Source organism: Pan troglodytes, chromosome 10 (assembly GCF_028858775.2).
Source record: "Pan troglodytes isolate AG18354 chromosome 10, NHGRI_mPanTro3-v2.0_pri, whole genome shotgun sequence".
Taxonomy (NCBI): Eukaryota; Metazoa; Chordata; class Mammalia; order Primates; family Hominidae; genus Pan; species Pan troglodytes.
The window spans coordinates 17148113-17160920 of NC_072408.2; the positions used below are offsets into that span (position 1 = coordinate 17148113).

General features: G+C 37.5%; 1 protein-coding gene across 1 annotated transcript in view; it reads left to right on the forward strand.

Moving 5' to 3' along the window:
- Positions 1 to 12808, forward strand: part of CLEC9A (C-type lectin domain containing 9A) — a 35491-nt gene that overhangs the window by 5273 nt on the left and 17410 nt on the right. Inside the window, exon 2 of the mRNA XM_016922958.3 lies at positions 5507 to 5661. The gene's annotated coding sequence lies outside the window, so the exon portion shown is untranslated. The remainder of the gene's footprint in view (positions 1 to 5506; positions 5662 to 12808) is intronic.

Sequence of the window (12808 nt, forward strand, 5' to 3'; positions counted from 1 at the left end):
CCTGCCTGATAAACATTGCCTTCTTCTTTTTCTTCTTAGGCAATATTTACCTTTCCTTCAAATATCATTGCAAATCTTAATTAATCCAACTGATTATCATTCATTCTTATTTAATTTTTACTTACATGTTTGGTATGCAAATGCCTGATAAACTTTGTGATAGGACTGCAGTCTGACACATTTTTCCCTTCATTTTCACTACTGTTTGTCACAAATGTTCTGCCATAATTTTGGTCTGATAGTTATTAGTTGTTTGGTGTATTAACTTTTAATAAAGCTCATTCCACTTTGAAATCCACATGTTTAAGCTTTCTGTAAATGAAGGAGAAAATATTAACTATACTTTTCTATGACAGGAAATCTTACCCCTTTACAAATTAAATAGCATTTAGTATTTGTGTGAAAGCCTGGTAAGTCAAAGGCGAACCAACAATTGTAATGAAGAGGGCTGAGAGAGAGGACTGAATATCACTAATAGAAGCACCTGAGGCTTTAGCTTAAAGGTGGTAAGAAGTCTGTGAAAAGCTATGACCAATTACAAAATACTTCTTTTGTTTCTGTCTGCAGTCATAACACCCACAGTAGTCAACATCTTATTGCCCTTCTCTTTTACACATCCACAGGCCATCCCTGTATATTAATCAGTCTTATCTACAATGTTATACATTCCACTAATTTCAATTCTTACTGCATGTACTCCTTGTCATTGTTATCTTAGTATCTTTTACTCATTCTTCAGCTATACACATAGATAATAGAGTCTATGAAAGACATCAAAATGTAGTAGAAAGAATTTACAAACTGGGTAGATGCTACTAGGTACTACTTTTTACAAGAAATACCATGATTTTAAAAGTCCCCCAAATTTCTTAAACTTCTCTTCCCATGATCAAAATCAGGATGATAATGCCCATCATACATATATGCATTCATTCATTCAACAAATACGTATTGGGTAACACAGGAAATCCTCACTTAACATCATCAATAGATTCTTAGAAGCTGCGTAGAAACAAGGTAGAACCAAACCAACCAGCATATTTCCGGTCACAACAACATCACCTACCTTGTAAATAAAGACTCAGAACACTTCTAAGAGTAAACATTAAAACAAATGTGAACTACACCTATTACGTACATTCAGAAAAGATGAATGAAAACAAGGTAATTATATACCCAATTTTTAGTAAATCAGTGGGTGTTGGTGGTCATAGTAGTAGGTAAAATCAAGGAATAGATGTTTGCAAAGTAAAAATTGACAGAAGCACCTTCTAAACCATGCAGTTCAACAATACACAATCAGGAATAGGGCGGGCTCACTGAGTGCTTTCGAACTGCATTGCTTATTTACCTGCATTTGTATAATTATTGGCTATTTTACAAATTCTTATTTTACAATAATTTGTATTCATTCATTCATTCATTTTCCCACATACTTATTTCAGCTCCGTGTCTCAGGTGGCCAGAGACCATTCAGGCAGCTCAGGGCCAAGGAGGGCACTGACTATGAAGAGGCCACAGACTATGAAGAGGCCACCATCCCATCGCAGGGCACACTCACACACACCCGCACTCACTCACACTGGGACCATGTAGACGCGCCAATTCACCTAACGTTCACATTTTGGGAAGTGGGAGGAAACTGGAGGACCCAGGAAAAACCCATGCAAACACGGGGACACCGTGCAAACTCCACACAGTGGCCCCAGCTGGGAAGCAATTTTTTTTCTCAACATCGTTATAACAAAACAATCTTACATAAAAGGATGTTACTCAAGAACCTGCTTTAACTGCATGTCAGTCACTATTTTAGAGCCATGGGACATTTTCTTCTGGGGTTAAAGGACAAAAATTTTATTATCAAAGGTAACTCTATGTGTGTTGGATAGTGATCAGCGTTATGGAAAAGAGTGAAGCAAGGAAGAGGGACAAGAACATGGGCTGGTGTGTAGTTGAGTGGGGAAGATGTTTTAAATGTTAAAAAAGAAAGTTCACATAGCCTAAGAATTAGTGAAGGAAGGGTTAAGAGTCCCTTTTGGCTAAAACAAAAGTTACAAGAACAGAAGCTGTGGTAGGTGAATGGTAAGTGACTGGATTTACCCAGCTTACGACTGGGAACCACTGAATATTTTAACTGAGATAAAAAACTCAGTGACAAAAATGGGTTTGGGATTTTAATTTTTTTTAATTTGTAGTACTTTTAAATAATTCAGCATTTCTTGGAAGTGAGTTTTTTATTATTAAGAATTGGTTTTTGGTAAAAATATTTGAATCATACTAAGTTTTTGTTTCCAAAATCAGGTACTGTCTTTTTTGTTTGTTTGTTTATTCTTCACCTCATTCTCAAAATAATTTGAAGAGTGTAGAGAAAGAAATTTTAGAATGGAAGATCATTTTAAGTGAATTGACAAAGAATTCAGAGTGAAGGAGATAGCAGGGAGAAAAAAAATATGTACAAGCTATGCCAAAAGGCGTGTTAGTAAACAAAATATCTGCCACTACAACCCACATAGTTACTATATTGAGAAGTCTAACATTCTGCTAATTAGAGAAAAAAAAGAAATCAGGTCATTTATAAAGTAAAAGACTACTACTTAATTGGAAAAAGGGAAGCTTTACTGCTCATGGGGGTTTAACAACAACAACAAAAAATCCTTCCATAAAGCTATATAAGAGCTACTCTAATGGCAAAATAGACAACATCCTCCCCAATATTCCTACAATAAACACATCAGCTAGCTTTGTATGGCTGTTCTTATAACTACTTTCAATGCAAGCTAAAATAACTTAAAAGCTCATTTCATAAAGTTAAATGTGTGTGTGTGATTCTCCAGTTGCTGTTTATTAAAGTAGTTATAGGATGGGTGGGCATAAAACAAAACAAAACAAAAAATGCAAACACATCAGGCCTTAACAGAGAGTAATATTTTAGCTTGGAGAGGTGAAGTCCATTGGGGATGAGGATGGATGTGTGGTATGGGGGTGGGCCATGCCTATTGTTGATGATCATCAGGAGAACACAGGTGAGATCTGCCAGCAAAGCTCTTTCTATTACTTGGAGGACCCTGAGAAGGCAGGGGCAGGGGCAGGGGCAGGGGTGAGCCTTCCCCATAGCTAACCCATACTGCCTGCTCCTTGATGTCTTTATTATATGCCTACAATTGGCCCTGCTTCCTCCTCCTGGTGGTGTGTGATGGCTTTGATTCTGCTGATCCTGTGCATGGGGATGGTTGTCGGGCTGGTGGCTCTGGGGATTTGGTGTAAGTGTTGACTCTGCCAAAGATTTGATTGGAGGAAGGCAATACCGAAGGGTCATGGCATATCCCACTAAGCTTCTCAATGGTCACTATTTGTCTGTTTGTCACTATCCAGTTGTCCTATACATAGCTGCCAAGATACTCTCAATAAAGGAGAACACTGACCTTTTCCTTGTGATCAAAATAGCTAAGTTTTTTATTAATTAAAAGTATTTTTAAGAATTTACTACTGGCTTTTAAGAACTCCTCAGTGTGGATCCAAACTATTTTTAAAAACTATTTTGTCCCTCTTCCTATCTTGCATATCCTAAGAATCAGCCAAAATGGAGTTTTTCAATTTCATATGTAAATCCTATGTTCCCCTGTCTGAAATCTTTCTCATTCTATTCTCTCTACCTAAAATTTGCATCATCCCACTTTGTTTACTAAAATATTGTGCTTTTTTCCTCCAGGAAATCTCACAGTCCTCCAATGGCACATTGTAGTCTGCGTAGCTGTTGCTTGTTTGTATATTTGTTGATTTTTCATGAGATATTTTAGAATCTTTCATTTATCATCTTTTATTTCTTCGTTATTTACCTAATTATCACAAGTACTTTATTTATTTATTTATTTATTTATTTGAAACAAAGTTCCGCTCTTTCACCCAGGCTGGAGTGCAGAGGTGCTATTTTGGCTCACTGCAACCTCTACCTCCCAGGTCTGAGAGATTCTCATGCCTTAGCCTCCCGAGTAGCTGGCATTACAGGTGTGCGCCACCACGGCTGGCTAAGTTGTGTATTTTTAGTAGAGACAAAGTTTCGCCACGTTGGCCAGGCTGGTCTCGAACTCCTGGCCTCAAGTGATGTGCCAGCCTCGGCCTCTCAAAGTTCTGGGATTATAGGCATGAGTCACCTTGCCCAATCTTATCACAAGTACTTTAACCATAACAAGAAATTAGTATGCATTTTAAAATAAATGAATAGTTTGGCATCACACAAGGAACAGAAAATGAGTTCCTTCACCTCTCTGAACTCAGCTGAGAATCCTGTATTCAAGAAAATGTCAACAACCACTTTTGGACATGTTATTGATCTAGGGATCTTTTTTATTTGTGATTGTCTCCTTCAAACAGTTCACTTATTAACCCTCAGGTGTCACTTTTGTGTATTTTTAAATTTGTTCTTTATAGCCCCTTCACTCTTTTCAACACTGATTTAATCACATGTATCTAGTAAACTCTTCATACATTGGCAATTTTTTTTTTTTTTTGAGGTGGAGTCTTGCTCTGTCGCCCAGGCTGGAGTGCAGTGGCGCCATCTTGGCTCACTGTAAGTTCCGCCTCCCAGGTTCACGCCATTCTCCTGCCTCAGCCTCCCGAGTAGCGGGGACTACAGGCGCCCGCCACCACGCCCGGCTAATTTTTTGTATTTTTAGTAGAGACGGGGTTTCACCGTATTAGCCAGGATGGTCTCCATCTCCTTACCTCATGATCCGCCCGCCTCAGCCTCCCAAAGTGCTGGGATTACAGGCATGAGCCACCGCACCCGGCCTATTGGCAATTTTAATGAAATGAAAATTCAACAAAAAATATTTGCATCATTCCTATAATTCTGATTACAAAATGTTATTATTTATTTTTTACATCTAGCTGTCATGCAGCAAAATTACCTACAAGTTGAGAATGAAAATCTCTCAGGAACTCTGCAACAATTAGCAAAGCACTTCTGCCAATATGTAATAAAACAATCAGAACAAAAGGGCGGCTGGGTGTGGTGGCTCACGCCTGTAATCCCAGCATTTTTGGAGGCCGACACGGGCGGATCCTCTGAGGTTAGGAGTTCGAGACCAGCCAGGACAACATGGTGAAACCCTGTCTCTACTAAAAATACAAAAAAAATTAGCCAGACAGGGTGGTGGGTGCCGGTAATCCCAGGTACTCGGGAGGCTGAGGCAGGAGAATCACTTAAACCTGGGAGGTGAAGGTTGCAGTGAGCCAAGATCGTGCCACTGCACTCCAGCCAGAGCCACAGAGTGAGACTCAGTCAAAAACAACAACAACAAAAACAAAAAACAAACAAACAAAAAAAAAACAGAAGGGCACTTTTAGTAGGTATTGTTTTTTTAACGTCTTCATTTCTCCAACCCCTGGAGCATTTCTCTGATGGTAACTGAAGGGAGTCTTGGGATCTGCAGAATACATGGAATGTAGGGAAAATGTAATTCCAATTTAAAAACAACAACAACATTCCTGTGCTTGGTTTCTCCAGGTGACTATAAACGCAGCCCCTGTGATGCCAGCTGGAGATATTATGGAGATAGCTGCTATGGGTTCTTCAAACACAACTTGACATGGAAAGAGAGTGAGCAGTACTGCACTGACATGAAGGCTACTCTCCTGAAGACTGACAACCAGAACATTCTGGTAAGAAGATTCTTATGTCAAATATTTTGGAGGCAAGGGAGAAAACTCTCAAATGTAACATTTGACCTTTTTTGTTTTTTACATTTTTCTTAACATCTTTCAGTTTGTACTAATCTAAGAACATTATGAAACCTAGTAAGAATTACAGAACCCAAATATTCAATCCAGTCATAATATTCTACAACATTGCTAGAGTTGATCGGTCAAATTGACTTGTCCCGTCCTGACAGCTCAGGTACATAGTGGGTCACACATGAAGAGTCAGCCGAGTGATGTTCTTGATCATTTGTGTCCTGTGTTGTTCTAACTTGCTGCACTGCCCACTTACTGTTTTTGTGGGCTCAGACTCATACAGGAGATATCCAGTTAAATTAATTAGCTTTTCTTTCCACTCCAACAAAATAAGAGAATTTCCTAAAATCTCAGCTCTATTACAAAAAGATTAATTGAAGACATATATGTATATCCTGAATTTGTATTACTCTAGGCTGGTGCCAGTTTAAAGATTTATAACTAAAAGTAGTCATGCAATTTTTTTGAGAAAATAGAAAGGTATAGTTGAATTTCAAGTAGAATTTATCTGTCAGGTTCTGTAGGGAAGTATATAATGTTGATATATTCTAAAGAAAAGATTAGGAGGAGTAAGAGAAAGGTTACTAGTGGCTTAAGCTTTTAGAAATAAGCAGTCAAATGTGACTGTCACACAATATCTCCAGTGGAATGCCATTCTGAGTCTTTCATATCTGTCAAGAACCTCAAGTCACTTCCTATTTGCCAACAATGCATTCTCACTTGTTATTCTGGGAGGTGTGAGAGTATATAAACATTTGTCCTCCATTTAATTTTCCTACTCATATATTGATTGATTTACCTATTCCTTCATTAATTCAACAAATATGTGCTGAAACTATTCCAGGACTTGGACCTATGCAGTTAATAAAACAGAAAAAATAATCCTTAAGCTCAAGGAGCATAGATTTTAGTTGAAGCAACAGCCAAGAAGCCAAACAAATGACATACTATACAGTATAGTAGGTAGTGATTATTGCTAACTAGAGAAAAGTAAACCAGGAAAGGTAGATGTATGTTATTAATAAATCCCTTTGAGAAAGACATTATGTACTCCTTTACTCAACTAAAACAAATTAATACTTCTATAGGGAACATTTTATAGGCAAGCTAAGCAATAAAACCAAACCATGTAGAGTTTTAAATCTAAGGAAGATAAAGCTCACCAATAATGTATTTCTTTGTGTTTTCTTTCTCTGTTTACATTTATTCCTTTGAGTCATGTTTGGTAGTCTGAGAGTATAATCCTCAATTGATTGAAGATATAAATATATGTTATAAACACATAGGAACATTAGAATATCAGCTATTTTGTGTACAATTTTACCTGCATCCTACAAGCTTTTTTAAGTTCTAAGACAAGTGAAATTGGCACAGATTCAAATATCAAATAAAATACATTGATATAGACATGTAATCCAACTTTTTTTTTTGTCCAGGGTCTTATCATAAAGCTTTGTCTTTATGTCATTATCAACAGCTGTGGAGGGATTCTGACCATTGTGTTTATTTATGTTTACAATAGGAATACATCAAAGCCAAGACTGGTTTAATTCATTGGGTCAGATTATCCCACCAGAACTCTAATGAGGTCTGTAAGTGGGAGATGGCTCAGTTCTCTAAAAAAAATGTAAGTCCCCGACACTCAGAATAGAAAGTAATACTAGAAACTTATTCTTGAGATCCGCTTTCATCTCAGTCCAAGTCACTTAATAATTGAAATGTGTCTCTATAACCTACTATGGGTTATATAATCAGCAGCTGAGTCACTTACTCCCTACTTCAAACAAGAGAGCTCTGGTCATAAGACAATTCTACCTTCCCCTCTCCCATTCTTAAACTCTTTATCTAAGCCACAACCCATTTTTATACCTGATATTATTCCCATTCATTTCTATATTAATCTTTACCATGGAACAGTGTGTGTGTGTGTGTGTGTGTGTGTGTGTGTGTTTAAATTGCTCTGATTCTCTGCATATATATGTATATATAGAGAGAGAGAGAGACGGAGTCTCGCTCTATCACCAGGCTGGAGTGCAGTGGTGCGATCTTGGCTCAATGCAACCTCCACCTCCTGGGTTCAAGTGAGTCTCATGCCTCAGCCTCCTGAGCAGCTGGGATTACAGGCACGCGCCACCACACCAGCTAATTTTTGTATTTTTAGTAGAGATGGGGTTTCAGCATCTTGGCCAGAATGGTCTCCATCTCCTAACCTCATGATCCGCCTGCCTCAGCCTCCCAAAGTGCTGGCATTACAGGCATAAGCCACCGCACCTGGCCCTCTCCATATATTTTTAAAACAAAATTTCATCCTTATTTTGTTACAGTTGAAAGTTGTAAACTTGAGAGTCTTTTGACTTTTCGGTGGCATTTTGCCTACTCTTCTATCCTTCAAGTCTCCAAGAATTAGATACATTGGGGTTCACAAGATAATTCCAATGTCCATTAGTGAAGCTCTATCCTTCTACACATGATGCAGGCAAATGGGCTGTTAGCACCAGGTTGTGAACTTTTGTCACTTCGTATGTGGTTTTCCAATGTCCAGTCTCAACATCTTTTGTCCATCCTATATATCAAAACTGCAGTCTCTCTCCAATTAAAATGTAAACGGATAACCAAATCTTGTACAATACGATCATTACTTACACCATTAATTATTTAATAAATATTTAGGAAGTATTTACTATAGGTAGGATCTCAGGATACTACAGCTACAACTCTTCACAGACCATGGGCTTTATCTCCTATTACTTGCTGCCTCATTCACAATATTGCAGACAAATTAGTGGGGTTTTTTTTATTCTTCCAACAAATCAAACTCGTTTTTTTATCTCAAGACTTTTGCATTTGCTATTTTCTTCTCCTAGAATGCTCTGCCTCCACAACTCCATGACTGTTTCCTTCTTGTGAATCAAGTCTCTATTTAAACATCACTTCTTCAATGAGGCTAAGTCTAATTACCCAAACTAAATTAGCTTCCCTTCAGCCCACATCCACACAGTCTACCACTGTTTTGTTTCTTTGTAACTTTACCACTGTCAGAAATTTTCTTGTCTATTTGTGGGCTTCTTACTGGCATCACCCCACTGAAATGGAAGTTCCCCAACAGGAAAGCCCTTGGCTTTCTTGCCTTTCTGTACCAGTCTATCCTCAGCCCATAGAACAACTTTGTCACATAGTTATGTAGATATATGCCAAATAAACTAATAAATACATATTCCTTGTCCTCTCGTGATAAACGGTCTAGAAGAGAATAAAGATAAGTTAACAGCCATTACAATACAGCATGCTGTCTTAGATCATCTATCCTGTAACATAAATCCTCAGCTCAAAAATATTGAATCAACTCACTTTTCCATGAACCTATTCCCATCCATTGCAGATACTTGTCCTGTCCATCTCCTGTCTCCTGTCCCATCCATTGCAGCTCTTTGTCCTGTTCATCTAAATCCTGCGCTTCCATCAATACCAAACTAAAGTCTGATCTTGTAGATAAAGCCTTTTCCCATTATTTCAGAGCTATCTCAGTCTCTTCTTTGGGGCTCCTATTGTACTAGTGTTCCCTTGCTCCTTAATCTTATGCTACATGAAACTGCTACTGAGCTTTTCAGATATACATACCTTGTACTACCAAGCAGGTTGGGAGCTACTCAACAATGAGAAACTTTTTCTTTTCCTGTTTTCCCCAGTCTCCATTTTGTGCATCAAAATACTATACACAGAGTTTGATTGTTGATTGTTTCCTTAGTTTTTGAAGGAATTTATTCCACCTTTCCCATTCACAGGTTTGGGCTTCCTGAAGATGGAAAAGGAAATATGAATTGTGCCTATTTTCATAATCAGAAAAGGCACTCTACCTTCTGTGAGAACAAACATTATTTAATGTGTGAGAGGAAAGCTGGCATGGCCAAGGTGGACCAGCTACCTTAATGCAAGGAAAGGGGCAGGATATCACAGATAAGGGCTTTATTGCCCAATAAAAGTTCTGAATGAAGAAATCAATAGCCATAAATTGGTTATTTCTTCCTTTCTTCCTTTGATGTCATTTTTAGTATTATCTTTACTACCAGAATCACTTACCTACTCCCTTCTTTGAATATCCAGAACCCAACATGTAAATTGATCACTTGCTTCTCAATCATTCTACTTTCCCTTAATTTTCTTTCTTCTTGTCTAATTTCTAATTACCTGAATATAATATGATTTACTGCATCTTCATATATACACATATAAAATTAAAATCAGGACAATATAGATTAGTGCTTAATTAAGTTGGGCAAAATATCAAAGCTTAAAATGTGTGCAGAATATCTAAGTTTGAAAGATAGCGTGACGTAACAAAAAGAATACTAAACTTGGAATCGGTAGAATAATTTAGATAATGTCACTTAAAGTACAATCATGAACAAGTCACATAGATTTTTTAACTTCCATTTTCTCATACTTGAAATAGGAATAATACATCCTCCATTTATACCTCACAGTTCTACAACTTAAAATAAAACTTTGTAGTGTTAACTACACCAGAAACTTTACAAAAACAGGCACTGTGACTTCTCCATTTACTATTGTATTACCATCGCCAACCCCAGATCCTGGCTTACAGGAAACAGAGAGACATTACACAAATACAATTACTATTCCAAGTTCATTTCTGGTTAGACTCAACAGCAGTAATTTTTTGTGCAAAAGAAGGAAAAGAAAGTTTGTAAGAAAGCTCATGGGGTTTGTAAAATGAATAAATGCTTCTCAACAAGGCCCAGAGGCTACTACACAGAAGGACAAGTTAAAATGCTTTATTTAGGTCTTTTCCTAACAGCTCTATGCTTGCTTCTTGCTGAATAACTCAGCAAGTATTTATAGAATACATGGAAAGGCACCGTTTCACAGGATAATAGGCAAAAATTGCATTTCTTTCCCACAGCTTCCCTTCTTTAACTAGTGAATACAATTTATAAACATGATTCTCAAGCATCTCAACTGAGATGTTGTTTAAAACATGGAGATGTTCAAACACAAATGCTGACATTACTCAGTGGGAAGGCTGAGGACACACAGAGATGTGGGTTTTTACAAGCACCATGACATAATTCTTGTAGAGGTAGTCTTTAATACAGTTAGAGAAATATCACTACTTCAGAACTTACTCTATGTATGGCTTTGGATAAGTAATTTAGTGTCTTTAAAACTCTATTTCCTCATCTATGAAATGGGTTTAATATTTTGACCTTGCTCATAAGGTAATTGTAAACCTCATTTAATATGACTATATAAAGTACTGATCAGAATACCAAGCATGTAATACATACTCAATAAGTGTGTGTTACTCTTAAAGCTTTGTGCACTAACACTTAAAGACAGTTGAATCTTTATCTTTTTTCTAGACTATCAATAAACAAGCAGATTTGGAGGGCTTAGGAAAAATAACAGAAACACCTCAAATGTTACTTGCTACTTCAAATGTCTAGAGATCTTGGATTTGGAGTGAATGTATTATTATTTTCTTATTTTTAACTTTATTTAGAGAAACCAAATAGGAACTAATAATTCAGAACACTATCCAAAAATTAGCCATAACTTTGGCTTTTGTTTCGTCTCCCAAAAATGGAAAAGCATATGTTCATACATCACTATGGCACACATAAATTTAGAAGGATAGTATTTTAGTGCATGGCAACAATACAATTCAAAAATGTAAGCCAATCAAACTGTGCCTACAAAGATTTTTTTCCTGGTATTCGTATCTAAAGCATCTTACACATGGAATCAAAATAACACAAATGTTAGTAGCACAAATCAGAACACTTCATTCCAAATACTTAATCTTCTACATATTATCTAAGTGAACTTGGCAAAATTCGACTCCTCTGTGTTTCAAATTACAACTAAGTGACAAGCATACCTCAGAAGTATTGTAGACTCAGTTCCAGACCACCACAATAAAGCAATTATTGCAATAAAGTAAGTCACACTAATTATTTGGTTTCCGAATGCATATACAAGTTATATTTGCCCTAAACTGTCGCCTATTGAGTACACAATAGCACTATGTCTACAAATGCACATACTTTAATTTAAAAATAAAATACTGTATTGCTAAAAATGCTAACGATTACCTGAGTCTTTAATGAGTGGAAACCTTTTAGCTGGTAGAGGGTCGTGCCTTGACGTTGATGGATGCTGACTGATCAGAGTGGTGGTTGCTGAAGGATGGGGTAGATGCAGATGCGGCTATTTTTAAAATAAGACAACAGTGGGCGGGGCGCGGTGGCTCACGCCCTGTAATCCCAGCACTTTGGGAGGCTGAGGTGGGTGGATCACGAGGTCAGGAGTTGGAGACCATCCTGGCCAACATGGTGAAATCCTGTCTCTACTAAAAATACAAAAATTAGCTGGGCGTGGTGGTGCACGCATGTAGTCCCAGCTACTTGGGAGGCGGAGGTTGCAGTGAGCCGAGATCGCGCCACTACAGTCCAGCCTGGTGACAGAGTGAGATTTCGAAAAAAAAAAAAAAAAAAAAGACAACAGTGAAGTTTGTGGCATCAATTCATTCTTCCTTTTATGAAATTTTTATCTGTAGCATGAAATCATGTGAAATAGCATTTTACCCATAGTAAACTTCTTTCAAAATTGGAGTCAATCCTCTCAAATCCTGCTACTGCTTTAAAAACTAAGTTTATGCAGTATTTGAAATCCTTTGTTATTATTTCAACAATGTTCACAGCGTGTTCACCAGGAGTAATATTTGTCTCAAGAAACCATTTTATTTGCTCATCCATAGGAAGCAGCTCCTCATCTGTTCAAGTTTCCTCGTGGGATTGCATCAACTCAGCCACATCTTCAGCCTCCACTTCCAGTTCTAGTTCTCTTGCTATTTCTAGCACATCTGCAGTTACTTCCGCCACTGAGGTCTTGAATCTCTCTAAGTCATCCATGAGGGTTGGAGTCAACTTCTTCCAAGCGCCTGTTAATGTTGATACTTTGACTCCTTCCATGAATCACAAATCTTCTCAATGACATCTAGAATAGTAAATCCTTTCCAGGTGGTTTTCAATTTACTTTGCTCTGATATATCAGA